The sequence below is a fragment of the Lissotriton helveticus genome, chromosome 9, assembly GCF_964261635.1.
Source record: "Lissotriton helveticus chromosome 9, aLisHel1.1, whole genome shotgun sequence".
NCBI lineage: Eukaryota > Metazoa > Chordata > Amphibia > Caudata > Salamandridae > Lissotriton > Lissotriton helveticus.
The window spans coordinates 368,037,167-368,057,060 of NC_136070.1; positions in this window are offsets into that span (position 1 = coordinate 368,037,167).

Sequence of the window (19,894 nt, forward strand, 5' to 3'; positions counted from 1 at the left end):
GGACACTGATAATCATGGCAAATGATAGTTGCTGATTTTGTGTCCCCTTGCTACCATTGACAATGAAAGTTGGGGAAGGAATGTGAAGAACGGTACTAACACTATTCGATTTAAGCTTCCTCCTGCCCTGAGCAGGCAACTTATTGCTACACTGTAAAAGTAATTACTGTATGGAAACATTTGCTTTGAGTTATTATTACACAGTCAATTTGAGATTCGCAATTTATTCCTTAATGGACTGAACAAATGTCCCCTCCAGGGATCTCTTAAAGTGGAAGTGCTTGCATTGTCAGGCGTCTGGTCTATAAATATGTTTGGGATGGATATCTGCGCTGCATGTACAAAGAGAAGCGTATGGTTACATAGTACTGCGCCTGATCATTGAATTATGGAGAAAGCCAAGGGTGGACAGGGCTCCTACTTATATTGGGAAATGCACTTGTTAGTTTATTCCCAACAAAATATTATGTTCTACTTCATAGTTGGAACAGCCCCGAATATGAAATAAGTTATGCCGATTTTCCTCTTCAGAACAACGTTACTTCAGCTCTCTAAAAACGATTTGGAATTTTATAAATCCTTGAAAAGTTAAATAAAATGACCAAGAGTCAGTTAATTAGTTAAACTCAACCCTAGCAGCAAAGCTCTCATGGGAGTTCCATGACCATGGTGAGACTCAGAATTATAAAAAAGAATCCTACATTATAAAGGAACATTGTAGAAGAGAATGCACATGAATCGCAGAGTAGAGATTGCAAACATAGACCTACATTTTAAACCATTTTAGATAGGAGGATCCGTGGAGGACAGCACCTACGTTGGACATCTTTACCTACTTCCCACATGTCAGAAGTGAAAAGTACCATCGACTGCACCTTTAGCTGTTAAATATAGTTAACTCCCAAGATTGGCACTCGGGAACCTTTGCCAAGATCTTTATTTTTATTTAGCAGGTGACTCATTTCTACTAAGTATAATTGCTCATGTTGTGCCCCATCAAAAAATATTCGTTGTTTACAATTTCATACATTATGGAAAATAAGATTGTTTTTTGAGGTACGACTATCTAAAACTATACAGGACACCTAGTCAGTCATTAGAAATATGGTACAGTGGTAGTCGCCATTCTACATGTGGTTTCATGAACGCAGCACCTGAAATATCCAGTCTAAAAACGCCGAACTAATTTCAGGGAAATAGTGCCCAAAATTGAGCAAATAATGCATCCCCTTTAACTTGTAATTGTCTGATTTATCCGGGGAAATAGGTAAGATTTCTCCCTGAACGTAAATGCGTTCATTTCGTAAAGAGGGCACAAGTGTTAAGAGAAAAAGAGACCAAAAAACACACGGAAATGTAAAAATACTTTTTCTGCATCAACTGCAATCCTGAGTCATACGGTAACGCCTGTTTCTGATCTTCATGTTTCAGCATGTCACTGCAAGAACCGGTACTGAAGAAGAATCAGTACCCTCGCACGTTTTTGCATTCTTGCAACAGACACTTTTAGCTGTCCGGCATAGAATTGTAAACAATACTTTAACATATACTTAAAGTGCACTTGGGCTAGCCCTTTGCTCATGATGGTATCCCTGCTCCTGTTTGTCCCACCCAAAGAACATTTTTTGTTGCACTGAGCTGGTTGAGGAATTCCACTACTGACATCGGGGAACTAATTTTCTTTAAGGATGTTTTCATGGCATTTCATTGTCAGTACTTAACACAACAGGGGTGTGGTACTTTATGTTTTCCTCTTTAATGTAGGACTGGGGATGCGATTATTTTTCCAGCTCTCATGCGTCAATACTTGAATAACATTTGGAAAATGTGTTTCCATTCTCTCTTATGGAGCGCTTTATCTGTTTGCAGTCGGCCGCCACAATGTTGTGACCCAAAATCCTAGCCTGAATGCATTCTTCCTCTGCTGTAAGACACAAACGAAGACCAGCCACATGTTTTACAGGCATACTTTATAGAAAAGGCAGCAGATGCCAGTAATTGGTAGGTATACCTCAGATGTGTCATGATGTATCATATGCTTGTTTTTGACAGAGGTCCACCATAGATTTTGCTGTCTGACATTCGCTGTCACATAACCTTATCAGCAGACAAGCCTAGACACAATGGATGGTGTGGTGTCGGGGACACAGGGGTAATGGATGCCTATGCCACGTAGTGGGGGCCTAACTGTTTCGACAATAAGAGACATGGACACTCTCTACTAGTTAGGGCCAAAGACCACGAGCGGTCTTCCGGCCGTTTATTTATAACCAGGGGCTACCCCGCCCCTGAGATGTGTGTGTGCGTCTGTAAACGGGCCGGGTGGCTCCATTACTACATCCCTCCAAACTCACGGATCAACAGTCCCGTTCATGAGAGTTACTTGGGCGAACCCACTTTCCATGCATAATCTCTCAGTCTCTGGCTGGGATTCGGATTTGGCCTTAGGTGATATCTTTGGCTTCGACGACTCTCCGTCTCCCCGATTTCCTCGTGTCGTTCGGGTAGGTTTCGGATTTCCTTCGGGGCATTCTCCGCGATGTTGTTCCTCTCCGGTTCAGGTCTTGGCGGGGTTGTTTCTTCTTCCCGCTGGCTTGTCGATGGCTCGTTGTCAGCTTGAACATGTTCCTCGTCCCCAGCACCCTCGGGTGTTGAACTGGCATCTTCACGCCCTTGAGGGATGCGTTTTAACCATGACACGTTCCGTGTCACTGCTCTCGTGCCTCGGGTCGCGGACACCATGGTGCCTTGGACATTGACGATCTCCCACACTTCGGTTCAAAGGCAGTGTCGTACTTCCAATTCGGATGTCTGTTTTTGAGGACAACTTTGTCACCGACCACCAGGGACCTGGTCTGGGCTCTCCGAGCCCGACTGGCTTTTTCATTCGTGCGTCTCCTTCGATCTTGGGTGGCACTTGGGTTTAGTTCAGGCAGGCACCATGACGGTGCAGCTGGCACACAGTCTCTTGGCACTTTCTTGAACAACAAATGCGCCGGGGCACAACGTGTGGTTGAATGAGGCGTTTGCCGATATGCGCTTAAGAATTAGGACAGACATTCCTCTGCATCTTCTCTTTTCTCCACCCCAATCTGAAGTGCGCAATTCAAAGTTCGCATGAACCTCTCGACTTCCCTGTTTGCTTGGGGCCATTGCGGGGTGATTTTCCTGTGATCGATGCCTCTTGTGGGGAGATAGGCCTGAAAATCCTTCCCTTGAAAGGGTGGGCCATTGTCCGATCTTATCTCTTCCGGTAGGCCCATCATGGTGAACACCTTTTCCATGGCCTTTTTCACATGTGTGAACGCAGTGGAGGGCACTACCTCCACGACCAGGAATCGAGAGTAGGAGTCGATCAGCACAAGGGTGTGTCGTCCGTCCGGGAAGGACCCAAAATCTACACTGATTTTCGACCACGGCTCGTGACATGGATCCTCGGTGATCACCGGGTGGGGGGCCGGGTCCTGGCCTGTGATGGTGCACTAGTGGCAGTTGCTGACTTCTTCCTCCACCGCGGAGTCCATGCCGGGGAACCACACTTTGCTGCGTAGTCATGCTTTTGTTTTTAACACCCCCTGATGACCTTGGTGAGCCAGGCGCACCACCTCTTTCTGTAGACTGGCGGGAATTACAAGCGCCGTTCCCCGGAGGACTATTCCGTGGTGTCCTACACTGAGCTCGCTCTGGGCTCTCCACATCTGTTGCCTTGACTGCTGTTCTGCGGCTGTGAGGGCACTGACCCCGTCCAGAAAATGTTTCCAGTTGCGATTTCTTAGGGTGGCCTTCACACGGTTAAGGCACTCGTCTTCCTTGGTGGCCTTCCCGATGACTTCTAGTGTGAGGGCCGCTTGGCAAGCCTTTTGCGACAGCATCCTTACGAATTCTTCGACCTCCTCCATGTCTACTGACCTCTGATCTGTGGCAGTGGTCCCGGGGTGTCTTGATAGGAAGTCAGCCGGGTTGTCTGCTCCGGGACGGCATATGACTTCAAAACGATAGGTCTGCAGTTGGACGGCCCACCTTTCGATTCGGGGAGGGGCCAGTCTGGCCGTCCCCACAAACAGCGGCACCAAGGGCTTGTGGTCTGACATGACCTTCAACTCATGGCCATACAGGTATAGGTGAAAGTGTTGGCATGCCCACTTAATGGCCAGGGTCTCCCGCTCGATCTGCGCGTACCTCATTTCGGTCGCCGTCAACGCCCGACTAGCATATGCAGTGGGCACCCACTCGTGTGCTTCTGTTTCCTGCATGAGGACAACCCCGAGGCCAACTGGGCTCGCGTCCACAACCACTTCTGTGCACCGATGTGGCCTGAAGTAAGCCATGACTTTGTCGTCGATCGATGCATTTTTGATAGCCGTGAAGGCCTCGTCTTCTCTTGCAGACCATGTCCATGGTTGGCCTGACTTGGTTAGCACGCGTAGCGGCTCTGAGAGGGACGCCAGACCGGATATGAAGCGGCCACAATAAGTGGCCATCCCTAGGAAGCTTCTGACTTCGGTTGTGGATGTTGGTTTAGGCGCCGACCTAATTGCTTCAGCTTTCTTTGGATCTACTTGAAGTCCTTCCCTGGAGAATATGTATCCAAAGAATTCTACTGACTCTTTATAAAAGGAGCACTTATCCCGATGTAAGGTGAGACTGTGATCAGCCATGCATTGTAGGGTGGCCCGGAGCTGTGTATGGTGCTCTTCTAGTGTCTTTGAAAAAATGAGTATGTTGTCACTTAGATTTATAACTCCGGACAATCCTGAGAGCGTCTCCCTAATGGTGTTTTGGAAAACTTCGGCGGCCGGCGACACGCCGAAACTCAACTGATTGTACCTCCGACGTGTGAGGAGAAGGTGGTTATGTTGCGGCTATCTGGGTGTAGCTCGAGCTGGTGATACCCGGCGTTTAGGTCCAATTTCGAGAACCACCGGGCTCCGTTTAGGTCCGCTACGATGTCGTCCATCATGGGTGTCAGGTGCCTCTCTCTTTTCACTGCCTTGTTGGGTAGGCGCATGTCTACACACAGGCGTATAGCGCCCGGCTGTTTCGGCTTTGGGGCTATCACTAGGGGGGATACCCACGGTGTTGGGCCCGACACCTTCTCTATGACGCCCAAGTCTTCGAGTTTTCGCAGTTCTTCTTCTACCTGCGGCCACAGATGAAACGGTACACTTCTGTGCCTTAGGGCTGTCGGTCTGATGGTGGGGTCCACATGGAGCTTGAACGTCTTCCCTTTTAGGCAGCCGAGTCCTTGAAACAGGGCCGGGAAATCTTTTAGCATTGCGTCTGCGTGCAACTCGTGCACTTGCCGTGAAAAGAACACCAGTTGGAGGTCTTCGGCCGTGTGGCAGCTGAGCAGCGTGCTGCGTCTTCCACCCGTTACGTGGAACCTGGTCTTTACCTCTTGGTCATTACAGGCAGCCACTACTTCAATCACTCCACGCAGTGGAAGCGGGTCGTCACTGTCGTAGGTATAGATCTTGGCCTTTGATGGAGATAGTGGCGGGTGTGGAGACAGTTGTTCGTATTGTGCACTATCCATTACGTTTACCGACGCCCCTGTGTCGATGAGTGCTTGTACAGGGGAACCGGCTATGGATATCTCACACATGGGGGGTGGCCTTCTTCTTGAACCTTCTCTCCCTACGAAGGATACAAAGAAAACATCATCATCATCATCTTCAAGGCGAAACGCTGACCGTGATGTGTCGCTACATGGTCCTGGGTCCTCCAGTGACAGCTGTCGCACGGCATGTGCGGGGCTCTTCACACTCGGTCAGGGGCGGCGACTGTGGCACATTTTCGCGAAGTGGTTCATTTTTCCGCAGTTCGAGCATACTTTGCCTCTCGCAAAACATTTCCCTCCTGTGGGGTGATCCATGCCACAGTTCCCGCATGCTGCGCGTGGTGTCGTTTGAGTGCTCCCTCTTTGAGGTGGCGGACGCCGGTGAATCGCATCCACGTGCTCCTCCTTGATGGTCGGGACTTTCACTGCCAATCGTCGGCCCTGGCATTGGAGAGCTCATGCGATCTCGCAAGAACGAGGATTTCATCCAGGGAGATCCGCGGTTGCCTGAGGATGAGGCGTCTGAGTTGCACTGACCTGCATCCCTGGATGAGTTGCGCGCGTACCTCTAGTCATTGGTCCGGCAGTTTGCAAGCCAATGCCAGCTTCCGCAGCCTTGCGTAGAATGTGTCGATCGATTCTGTCTCGCCTTGTCGCGCTTGGCGCAACTTGAACCATTCCTAGTCAGGATTCACTCTGGGGTCAAAGTATCGGTTAAGTGCTCTGACCGCGGCATCGTAGTCATGGTCCCCGCCTCTGTCCGGCAGTGTTTCGAAGTGCTCGTAGAGTTCATCTCCCCCGTAACACATCAGCAGTGAGCGTTTTACTCTTCCATCGGTCTCTCTAACTCCATCTCGCTGTGGCCATGAATGGATCTGAGAGTTCGCTGAATGGGGGAAGGGGCGCTGCAAGACTCTGTCCGGGAGGAGCCGGCGCGGCGGCCGCCCCTGGGCCCGCGGCATTTGCGGCGACTTGAGGTGGCGCAACAGCCTGAGGCCCGGCCGGTTGTGGGGCCTGTTGTTGCGTTGGCGCTACAGCTGCGCCGCCGTCCTTCACAGGCTGCATGCTCGTGCTGAGTGGTAGGCCGGCACGTGGTCGCTGCCTGTGGAGTGGAACTGTGCCTCGCTATGAGGTAGGTGGGCGGGGCTTCTCCCCGGTGCGTCCGCACGCTGGTCTTCGCTATGAGGCGCAGTGTGTTGTACTGGGCCCTTGCGTGTGGGTCCTGGAGGTCTTCACCAATGTGTGATGCCAGTGGTGGGAGCGATGTGGGTGCCGCTCTGAGACACCCTTGTCCAGTGGGCCTCACTGGTGTAGGCGCTGTCTGCGTGTTGCCACCTGCTTTCCTGGCGGGGCCCAACCTGGACACAGGCAATGTTTGCGTGTGGGGCCGGCAGCAGTGGAGCTGGGCGTGAGGGCCGATCCCTCCCCCCGATGGCCAGCTTCTGTCCGCCCGATGCGTGGGCAAATGCGGGGCCGAGACCATTCCCCCGATGCGCCCGTGCGCGAGCCTATGTCCGCTCGCGTGCCAGGTGCGTCCAGGGCACGGGGCCTCGTTAGTCCCCCCGAAGCGCCTAACAGCAGATAGGGACGGACGCGCGACGTAGGGATGCAGCTGCGGGACGTAGCAGTGTTGGGGCCGCGGACTGAACAGGGCTGCACACACGGGCCGCAAACCTCGTTGGGGTAGAGGCGCGGGCTCACCTGTTGCGCCACGGTCTGGCACAGGGCTGACGCCGGGACACTCAAACAGGCACACGTGTCCGGCGAAGGGCATCAGGGCACGTTTCCCCACGTGGCAGCCTCACGCCGAGGGCTCAAGCGCGACAGGCGCGAGCCCTCCAGGCAGGAGGCCAAACGGCAGAACACTTCTGCGGGGCAAGGCGTGGGATGAGACCCGCCTCGTCGCCAGTGTGGTGTCGGGGACACAGCGGTAATGGATGCCTATGCCACATAGTGGGGACTATATGTTTCGACAATAGGAGACACAGACACTCTCTACTAGATAGGGCCAAAGACCACAAGCGGTCTTCCGGCCGTTTATTCATACCCAGGGGCTACCCCGCCCCTGAGGTGTATGCGTGCGTGTGTGCGTCTGTAAATGGGCCGGGGGGCTCCGTTACTACAGATGGATGGTGTTCTGCCACCCCAAACTTTACAAATATATGACCCCAGCAGAAGCAGGTGGAGACCATGGATGATGGCAGTACCCTGATGGACTTTACTCAGCCTATGTGGGTAGAGGTTATGAACAAAGATACCCTAAATATGGAAATTAGTAATACACACAACATTATGCCATAGCATAGGAACAGTGACACGACTATAAAACTCTATATAAGGCTCAAAGAAACAAAAACAATTACTCACCAAAGAGTGAGAGAAATATATTTCTAGTATGATCAATGGGGAGCAAGGTTCAAAAAGGTTTAACACAATCCTAAAAGAACATTTAAAACAGTACTAATAAAAATCAAAGATTCAAAAATAAGTTGCTTCCAATAAAGTGTTGGGGCAATAGTGTCATTGTCTCGCCTCAAAAACAGAGTCATCACCAGCACATGAGTAAGGTAGTGCACACCTCTGATACCTAGATATTTCCACATCTACTGAGACAGCTTCCTAGGGTGTAAAATGAATAAAAAACATGCCCAAGGTCGCATGACATGGGCTTTGGCTAATACACGTGTCAATAGAGTGAGACTCTCATACCCACACATAATATTTTTAGGAAATCGGATAATTTGGGCAGGGTGACTACCAATTTCAAGGAATAATCACAATCCTTCTCAAGATGAACCCTCAAAGTCAAAAAATTAACCTGCGCTCAACCCCCAGTAGTTATGGCGCAGAGCGAACAGGCGTAACTTAGGGCAATGTGTAAAGTGTCAGTACCAAAACAGTATAAAGTTAAAATGCAAAACAATAAAAATCCTATACTGAATTAGAAAAATAGAGAAACCTTTAATAAACAAAATGACAAAAATCCAGTGAGGGGAACCAAAGATATGTATTTTTAAATTTTGAAGTAGAAACACCATCAAGAATGCCAAAGTAGCAATGATAGTCAATGGTAGCGGTATAGAGGGTCCTTGGCACTACTTGAGACTGGCTGAGATGCAATGTGAATCACATGAACCAACAAGGTTCATCCTGCTTGAAGATTTTACCTCCACATTCAGTCCTTTAAGTCCCAATCAAACTTCAGAAGCACAGTTCTGAACTCCCTTAAGACCTCACCACAGCCCTTAGAGACTCATTGTGTCAGGCAGAGGTCAACAGCCGGGTGCAGTCCAGGTCCAGTTGCCATTGGTCAGCCTGGCAGTTGCAGAAAAGGTCTCTTGTTGCTAGTATTTACCATGTAGCTTGAACAGGTGATCAACCGTATGGCCCTTGGAGTCCATTTATTTGTACTGGGTGCAAGAGGGAGCAGGTAGAGTCATTCAGGGCTCTTCTCATGTCAGGCACAGCAGTTCCAGTCCTCTTCTGTTCTTCCTCAGGTCCACCAGTGTTCTGAAGTGGGTGCTTTGAAATCCCACATTTGCCTGGCACAAAATAGTGGGCGGAAAGGTCTCATAGGCACTCTCTAAATAATGGAATAAAAGTTTCCTGGGCCAACCCTACCCACTTTTCAAGATGGAAAAAAGTATTTATCCACACTAAACATGGGCTATGGTGTGTTTGTGTGTGTGTGTGTGTGTGTGGGGGGGGGGTGATGGGGACTTATACTATGGTAATCAAAGAATCCTCCCAAATTTAATACTAAAATCCACTTTGAATTGGCAACTTTACCCCAAACATGACCTGACAATGTAATTTCAAAAAGTATGCTCACAGCCCCCCTCCCTTCTTCTGAACTCAAAGGAGTCATGCCCGCCCATTCAGATCGGTCAGTCAATCAAAGTACTCAATTGTGTAGCTATAGAGGGGATTTTCACACATATTGCAAACCCATTTAATTGCTAAACACCGACTGCGAGAAGCTGGAGAGCAAATACCTATTAGCCTCCAGGAATTTCTGGCAAGAAAAAAGTATCTTTCTAAAAGTTACTATTACTTCACATTTATTACAAACCCAACTTCACCACTGAATTGCATTATAATAACTATTAAACATAGTTTCTCATTATTTTCCTAGCTAGTCCCATTCCTGAGATACAGTATTAGGATTTTAATCTGTACTCTGGTTTCCTACAAAATATAGCTATGCATGCCACAGTGAAAAGTAGCTTTTGAGGGTTAGTCACTGGAAGGACATGTTGACGTTAACAGTCTTCATGTTCTACTTTGAAATTCCATGTACCCTGCCTTGTGGGCTATAAGGACTACATAGGGGTGACTTCTTAATATTTAAATGAGAGATATTGACCAGTCAAAAGGATTTATTTTCACTGGTCGAATGTACACTGCTACTGTCAGGCTACACAGGGTAGGCCTGAAGCAATGTTACACTGCCACTGTATTGGATGGCACAGTAGGTGTGCAATCCACTGGTGGCCTTTAACTTCCAGGCTATGGGTACACTTTGTTCAATGTGCTAAGGACGTATAAGCAAGTTAAATATGGAAATTAGGAGTATTTAATTTCATCATGTTGAAAGGAGGAGTGCAGGCTCTTTCCCACTGTTTAGAAGGGGTAAAGTGCACAGAGTTCTATTGCCAGTAAGCGTAGTTGAGGCTAAAGTCTGTGGTATATCATGCAAAAAATAATAATTTCCTATAATATTACATTCACTTACACAAACACATACACATGCTGTCACATGTGGAAGGGCACTCAAGTGGTAGGTGGGATTACAAATTGGAGAGCATGTATGTGCATAGGTATAGGAGTGTGTCAAAGTGCAAGTGAATGTAACAATACTTTGGTGTCTTTTAGTATGCTGCATTCTGAGACAGCTCTCCTCTCACTGGACCAAACTAGAAAGCCAGTTTGGAATCTGGAAACCAACCTTTCTGCACTTTTAGTTACTGTCATAACATCATGACAGGATGTGACATGACTAGTTATCTTGCAAAGGTTGGCAGACCTTTGGCCTTACTACTATGTCAATAACACATCTCCCCTGCCTTGAAAGCCCTGCTTTGGTTACCGGTTGCCAGAAGATCCACGTTGAAGCTACTTTGTATCACCCACAAAGCGATACATGGAATGGGACTGCTCTTCATCAGGATAGATCAGCAAGCACATTCATCATAGGAACCTCCACTCTAGAGTAGCACCTCGCCTCAAAATACCAAGATACAGGAGAAAAACCCTGGGTGGCGCATCCTTCTCTGTTCAAGCTGCCAAAATATGGAACTCTTTACCGCCCAACGTAAGATCTACCGACAACCACCTCATCTTCAGAAAACTACTCACGAATTGGCTCTTCCTTACATAAACACCATACGAAACAGGAATATACAGCATATCCCTCTGTATATAAGCATGTATTTGTACTATAGATAGGTACCTATATTATGTGTATTGCTTTGTATAATCATGTCAAATAACTGTTTAGAAAAGAAAAGAATAAATAAATAAATAAATAACATTTTGAGAACAACACTTGAAAACCAGAGCTGAACGAATGCATCTTTACTCTACGTATGCTTACTTCCTTTATGCATCTGTATACCTTCCATGTACTTGGATCAATGTATTTATTACTTTCCTCCCCCAAAAAAGCATATTCAATGCACTACCCTATTTCTCACCCTATACCTCTATCAATATATTTAATCTACATCTACTTACTTCCATTATGCATCTATAAACTTTCCATGTACTCAGCGTATCCAGTGCACTACCCCATGTTTCACCCTATACCTCTCTCAATATATCTTCTACCTCAACTCTCTGTCTCATCTCAAACCTCTTTTTACTACTCTTTCCAATACACTACCCTATTTCGCACCCTATGCCTCTATCAATATATCCTCTACATCCACTCTCACTTTCATTTCAAACCCCATACCACTACTATGACCCCCAAAATAGCCCTTTCTAGACTCTCCCCTACTCTACCCCTCCTTGTACCATCTGACACCTCTTTTTTAATATACTGATCCCCAAAAACAAGCATTTCTAAACGCGTCCCCTCCACATCCCTTTGTACTCATCCCAAGCCTCCCACTACTACAATGATGTCCAAAAAAGAAGAAAAAAAATCAAAATCCTTCACTCTTCTATCCCTCCACTATTCTTTTCAATCAAAATATCAGACTAACATGTCCACTTATCAAATTTCATATGTTACTATACTAATTCACCACTAATCCTTTATGGGTTCCGGAGTAACGTGCTACTCGCCGAAAAAGTCCTTCAACACCCCATCAGGGGTAACAAGCGCTATCTATATTATGCAAGTCTCTATCCCTTTTCTATCCCTCTGCTACCCTTCTCAATCCAAATAACCGACTAACATATCATCCGCCACTCAAATTACTTTAATACTTTACTATACTAATTCAACACTAATCCTTTAAAGGATTCCGGAGTAGCGTGCTACTTGCCAAAAAAGCACTTCAACACCCCAACAGAGGTAACAAGTGGCATATGAATGCAAACCTTTTTCCATACTCTATCCGTCCGCTATTCTTCTCAATCCAAATAACTGAATAATATCCACCACTCAAATTACTTTCATATTTCACTATGCCAACTCACAAATAATCCTTATGGGTTCCAGAGCAGCGTGCTACTCACCAAGAAAGTGCTTCAACACCCCATTAGGGGCAACAAGCACCATATAAATGCAAACCTTTTTCCCTCTACTATCTCTCTGCTATCCTTCTCAATCCAAATAACTGACTACCCTGTCCACCACTCAAATTACTTTCATATTTCACTAAACTAATTCAACACTAATCCTTCTTGGGTTCCGGAGTAGCGTGCTACTCGCCAAAAAAGCACTCCGACACCTCGCCAGGGGTAGTAAGCGATATATAAAGGCAATTACAATACAATTACAATACAATTATGGAGCAACATGTTTTTGGCTGTGTTGTAGGTATGCTGGTCCGCAACCCAGAGAGTCAGATTTGATCAAGTGTGGTAAATTGCAGTAGTTGCACCTAATCTGTGGTTTGGAGAGTAACACACAAATCTTGGATAAAACTGCCCCAAAAGACTGCATTTTTTGAGAACTGTGTTATGTTACATGGTTTTATACAACACACAACTGTCCTTGGAGCATCCAAGTGCTGAAACTAAAATAAAGTAATGCAACTGAACACTAGATGAGTAAAAAATAACAGCCAGAATTTGGAAGTCTTCCTAAATATGAGGTGGTTAGAGTTAAGAGGTAGATCGCATATCCAGGATTTTCACATTTTTGCAATCTGTAAGTTAACTGATTGGCCACCATTTACAATTGTTTGACAAGACCTAAAGCAAGAGAAAGCAGTTTGCAGCGTGAGGGTTGGTATACCAAAATATGCCTATAGATAAAGCTAGGTCTTATACCATAGCTGGCTTTATGACAAACATACAGATTTGTAAATTGCACCCTTTTATCAATTGGAAGCTGCAATATTGTACTCTTTTCTTCTTTTGTATTCTGTCATGTTTGAAATGCTAAAATGCAATGAAGGACATGAACTATAATTCATGCAGTAATTACTTGGTGCAGTAATCTCCATACAGCTCAGAATTCGGACCCCTGCAGAAAACTCTGGACTGGTTCTCTGGTCCATTTATAGTCAGGACTTTGGAGTTTGTGAACACCAACCGTCGTTTGTTAAAAAAGTATGACAGAACTCTGATTTTTGTCATATTTCTGAAATAGCATTCAATACACTCTTTGCCTCACTGGATTGATGTTTGTTTTTAGTGAAGCCTTGATTATCTGTAGGTCATGTTTTTCTCTAATACCTTGATACCTGTTTATGTAAAAATATAGAGAGACACAGACAATTAGAATTTGCAGCAAAAACGTGCTGCCAGTTTGACCATTTGCCAGTTTTGTGTAACAAAATAGACTAAGGGCCTAATTACGAGTTTGGTGGTCCGACCACCCAAAAACCGCATCCATGGCTGCCAGTAGCCCATCACACTGGCAGTCTTTAGATCACATATTACGACTTGACCACAGCCGGCGGTGTGGCTGCGGAGATCTTGTGGTGGTGGGGATTTTTTTTCCATATATATAGATGCCTGTGTGAGCATTTTGACTGCATATGTGTTTAATGCACACATAAGCATGATACCGGTGGAAAAATACCACCTACCTATTGCAGGAGTCCGGCCCATACGTGGCCAGTCCAGGCAATTGGTATATCTTACAAAAAGGACTCACCTGCAGATCGCCGAAAACAGGGTCATATTCATCGGAGTGAAGATGCTGCTGTGAAGGGGGACCTGGAGAAAGGGATCCACGTCGAACTCTGCCTGTTGAGTATGCATCCCAAATCCTTTTTTACAGATGACTCAAAGCTGGCAGATGGGATGCAGCAGTGGGATCGTCGGAAAGAGAACTTTTAATACAAACGGTGGTGGAGCTCTTCAGTACTGCAACATAGCAGCTGCCTTTCCCTGCCAGTGACCCCAGCAGTTGGCAGTGGGCTGGCGGTGTCAGCAGTTCAGCCGTGGTACGGAGGTTCATGACCGCCAGACTCGAAATAATGCCCTAAGGCTATGATTCACATAGGTGTTTGTGCATCTTTGTAAAATTTAGATGTTCAAAAAAATCTTTTCTTATTTTGCAAGAAATTTGATTATTGTTTGAGTGGGGGAAACCCCCACTTATGAAAGAACCACGATCTTTATCAGGGTGAACCACAAAAGTAACTAAATTAACCTGTTCTTCCTCCTATTGTAGCTTGGCACAAAAGCAGCCAGGCTTAATTTAGAGGCAATGTGCAAAGTATACCTGCAGCACACAAACAGTCTGAACGTAAAAACTCAAAACAAGAAAAATCCCAAGCTAATTTAGAAAAATAGAGTACGTTTTAACAAATAAAATGATACCAGAACTCCAAAAATCTAATCCAGAACAAGATTTGCAATTTTAATGTTTAAGTGAAAATAGCGCCTAAAAGCCAAAGCACCACTCGCTGTCAACTTGTTGCTCTAGACCGTGGGAAAGTCACAAGTTCAGGGCAATCGCAATTGAGCATGGGTTGTATAGAAGGACCAGGTTAGTCCTGCTGCAAAGTTACTAAGTCCAGCGTGAAGAATTGCGTTCGTGTTGGGGGAGGCTGTAAGTAGCAGGCTGTGCGTTAAGGACTGTCATCACTGTAACACGAACAAACGGATGGGCAACACGGATGATAGTTGCTGTAGCTTTGCACTGGCAGTCATCGCGGCCTGCCAATGCTGTAGAGTGGAGTGCAGGTCTCGCAATGGCAGGAGTTTCAGACTGTTGTTGGTGCGAAGAGCAGGTCTTCTCATTACTTTGCATTGGCAGTTGCAGTGGACGTGAGAGTCTTGGTGCAAAAAGGCCCATTTGTGGTCATGTGGAGCCCAAACTTCAGGATTTTCACTCTTTCTTTGGAAGGGATGCACTCTGATGCCAACCAAGGGTTCAGGACCTGGGAAGACACCTCAGGGACACACAACAGCAGAAGCTAATCAGGCTCCATTCGGTACAGGCAGGTAAGCTGGGAAGGTCCATGGAGTCCTCTGAAGGTTGTTGTGTCCCTGAGCTCACACAGGAGGTCAGCCAACTGACCCTTGGAGTCACTCTGGTTGGCCTGGGATGAAGGCAAGAAGGTCCAGTCTCCTTTTCATCAGCAAGACAGTCATTGAAGCAACAGGCAGTCCTCTGGCAGAAGGGAAGTCCTTCTTCTGTATATTCCACAGGTCCAAGAGTGTTTTGATAAGAGGCTCTGGAGGTTGAGTATTTATACCTTGTGCCAGCTTTTGTGTGGGGAGAACTCCCTGTCCTACACCTACATCTGGTTCTGCAAAGTTTTCCCTTCTCTGTCAAGGCTCCAAACTATTCAGGGTTGACAAAAGGTATGGCTAGCCTGTTGTCAGGTTTCTTTGTGTGTGCAGGAGGCAAACCCCTTTGAAGTGTAAGTGAGACTAGGTACAGTCCCTCCGAAGTTATCCTGATGTATGTTTCTTTGTCTTGCACCACGTTATAATGTTTGTGTGATCATTATTATTTTGTCATGTACTTAGTGTCAGTTGTGTGTGCTAGTCTGAGTGTTAAGCTGATCTCTGGGAAGTGGTTATTCCATTCAACCTATCCAGTGTCCAATTTAGGAAATAACAAATGGATTACAGGTAACATATTTTTGAGTTGCTTAGTTGTTTTATCTAAGTTTTCCTTGGATAACGCCAACCAGTCTTGCTGGTTCTACCTGGTGGGGCATATTTTATCCTTGCAGGTTGCGAATATTCTGGGGGTCAGTGATCCATCTCCTTTCTTTCAAATGCCTGGAAAATTTGCAATGCTGTGCAGTTGCCTGGACGCTGAAGGGCAACATATGTTTGAGCATCTGCATGAACTTGAGGCATATATAGCTCACTTTGGGACTTTGGAAACAGTTTAGACTAGGCAAACATTTTTGCCAGGAACCCGGCATTGGTTTTTAAAAGAACATTTTTTTTAATACATTTTTTTTCCTCATTTCACCCAGCAAAGGCTACCAAAAGCGAAAGCGATGGAAACGACCACACTCCCTGTGCTTTGAATTAACCACACCAGAGTGTGTTGGGCAGATTGTGGTGTAATCATAGGACCGACTGAGTTTTATGTTATATGGATCCAACACTTTCTCACCTCAAGAACCCGGTCCAAACAGCATCCGATCAGCTAGGAGAGCTTTCATGTGAGTTCTACAGCATTCAACCATGGCACCTAGGAGAGGGAAGTGTGGGAATTAGCCAGTTTTTGCAAATTTTCCTTCTTGCACATAGCAACAAGTAGAAAAAGAACTTTGCTGAGAGCGATGAAGGAGTTTGTATGATGGTATATCCGCCCAAAATATGACAAGGATGGGGCTCACTTCGATTTTGACAGACAGTACTCTGATAAGATATTATTCAGGATATCCCAAAAGGCATAGAGAGAAGTGCAGAATACGAACATATGCTCATCATTACCTTCAAGACAGTCACACCTTCTGCAGTCGGGTCCTGGTTTTTCACAAACCTTGCAATCTTTTATGGGGCCCAATAAAGCCTATGGAGGGTAAAAAAAAAGTAAATCTTAAGTGTGGCAGGCTTGACGGTAATATTTTGCAGTTTCAAGGATACTTGCCATAGGCATGGTAACTCTTTCGCTGGCACCATCCCCTCCCAAATCTGGTACCGATTTTGCTTCCTCAGCATAGAGTAGTTCCCACTAACAGATGGACGCCTCTTTTTTTCCATTAATTGAGTATCCTTTATTCTCAACTCAGAATCCCAGAGTCCTCCGACGTCCTGCATTTTAGCCATGTACCAAGATGCCAGTTGAAGATATTTGATTCTGGATAGATTCCCCTCAGTCCTTGCTGCAAGCGCTTTACATTGTACCAGACCTTGAAATGTCAAGAGTTACCCCCAGGTTGCTATACCGGCATCTCTCAGTGGGGAACTTAACTTATCTAGTCTCATCAATTTATTAAAAAAAAGCTCATATGCATAAAGTTAGCTGCTTGAATGGGTTTCCTACTAAACTGATTATAATAATCCCAATGTACCTTAGTAATAGTACAGCCTTGTTGCATTGCTTATTCTGCGAATGTGATTCAATATTAACTTAGGTCCAAAATATTGAAGCAGAATTCTGTACCAGTTGCCGGTTCCATTGAGCGGGAAATAAAAAAGGCTTGACCTATTGTTTCAACTACCTCATTCACCTCAACCAGATTGCTTGAGCATAAGTGCTTAAATTGAGTATAGCTATAAAAAGGTATGGACTAATTGATATATTTTCACAATTAAGTGTTTGTCATGTTATAAAACATTATTTCGGAAAAAGTCCCCTAATGTGCGGAGTCCTATGTTTTCCCAGTGTACTAGTGTAGAGCGCCCTAAACTTACACTGGCACAACTATCTAGTTTCATTTGAAGGTGGAAATATGGAATCTTAAATTCTCGCCAGATTTAATTAAAGCTTTTCACTACAATATGAGGCGTCTTATAGCCTGAGGATTGTTAATAAAGTGACCAGATCTATTTTAGCAATTTTTAACATATTATGTAGATAGAAATTCTTTGTCAGGACTGGAGGTGAGGATTATGCTGTAACTTCCTTTATTCCTACAGCCAGCAGTATTCAACTCACACACTTGAACGAAAACTAGCACTACCAAGGTGCTCTGGGCAGTTCATAATGTCCACCAATCAGCATGCTCCGACATCCCCGAAGGCGTGTGCTTCCTTGGTCACTTCCTCTTTCTTTCCTGCTGCCACGCAGTTAAGTTTGTTTTTCCTTTCCGCTCATATATTTGATGTTTTAATCGTGCCTGCATTGATTTGTATGCCAGTTTGTAATGCTATTGTATTTTTGTTGTCATTGATAACATGTTTGCTCAAAAACTTTTTTTTCCATAGCGCTGTGTAGTTTCAATGAGCGGGCGCACAGTTGTGAGGAAACTCGCTGCTGGCCCGTCTAACGGCCCGCGGCGGCTTCTTCAATCCCGGTGCACTTTCGCCGGTTGAGCGGCGCTGGTGTGCAGCTTCGGCCGCTTCCTGTTCTTTGAGGGGCTGCAGGAGCGCTTGTGGAAAGCTCCGCTCGTGGCGCCTGCCTCAGCCGCAGTTGTGCGTCAACTCGCAGGGGGCGCGTGTGTCATCTCGCTGGTCCATGTTGTTTCCAAGGGGAGGACCAGCAAGATCAAACGCGCCCACGAGTTGGAATAGAAGAGTCTTTGTTTTGGCGGCTGTGTGTGTCTGGGACCTTGACACCTGCTAGCAGGTCAGATTCTTAGTGGAAACTCCACAGCAGGACACCCTTTGGGTCGGACTGATGGCCATGAGGCAGTTTGCGAGCTGTGCAATCCCTGATGCTTATTTGCTGTGGTGGGGGCAGGCCCAGACTTCTGGACACCCAGTGAGTGAAGGGCTAGTCGCCCCCTTGATTTGACAAGCCGCCGGGCAGCACAAAATGATAGCGCTTGGTGCCTTCAAACTTCTGCCATCTTGGCCCTATACAACCCAATTGCAGCATACCCTGTATCAGGGAATTTCCTGCCAGATTATGGATGTTGAGTACGCAGAAGAGGAGACCCTACAAGTCATCCCCTTGGATGACGAGTTTTGCAATGCGGTTAACACATCCATTCATAGGACTGTAGAGGCGGCAATGGGCCCCTTTGAGTGCTGCATAATAAAATACGCTTATGCCATCCAAGCGGAGCAGTCCCAACGTGCTGAAAAGCGAAAGCTTGCCAAGGAGCCCCAGTGAGAGGCGTTTGAGCATCTGAAAACCGCGTTTCTGGGTAAAAGAAAGCAGTATCTGGCCCGGAAGTCCCGGAGGAACTGCAATTTACCTGTGAGGGTTACGATGATTCAGAGGGGGATTCCCTGGACGAGGTGGTCCGTCCACCTCCTGGTATCCCAACATCCCCCCATCAGAGCCTTCTGCTCAACCCAAAGGGCCTGCGGATATGCTGGTCCCCGAGGTCCTAGTGCATCTCCGTTCATCTGCATGGCTTCTCTCTCCAAAGTTGTCTGCGTTTGTGGCAAGTCGGCTTCGTAAACCTCTTTAAAAGGGGGTTAGGGCCTGCCTTAGGGCAGAGTGCCCCCGACAGGCATTGCCAGGCAGGGTGGCCACAACATGAGAGGTTGACCAGAAGATGGCGACCTTCCTTCAGAAGTATATCAGAGACCCCAAGAAGGGTATTGACCGTTCATGGAAGAACTGCCAGGACAATCTCCTGGACTTGACCGGCCCCCTTACGAAAATTCTGGAATTGGCCGAGGAGGCTAAGGCTCCGGGCTCTGTGCTGTCTCCTGAACGCATCTCTAATTGGGCTCAGAGTACAATAGTTTTCTTAGGAAATGCCAACTGTGGCCTCTCTATGTAGAAGCTCCGCTCCTTCTTGCTGAAAGTGGATCCCAAGCTAGGGGATTTGGCCTCTTTGGAGGAGGGCCTGTTCGGGGATCCTTTTATAAAGGAATTGACGAAATTATTCTCTACATTCACCTCCCTGGACAAGGCGCAGAGTTCAATCAAGAAGGTGTTCTAACCTCGTTTTTTTGTCAGCGTCGGCCATGGCAGGGGGCGCTCGGCCAGCAAGTTTTACATGCAAGGCCCTCAGAGAGGCGGAAAGCAGGCCACAGAGTCAGGGCGGTACGAATTCTCCCAGTCCCGCCGTGGTTTCAGAGGCTGAGGTGGCAGAGGCCGGGGACAGCAAGTGGCGAGTACTGGTGAGTGCCTTTCCTTCATCACACCTCAGGGTGGGGGGCAGGTTGGCT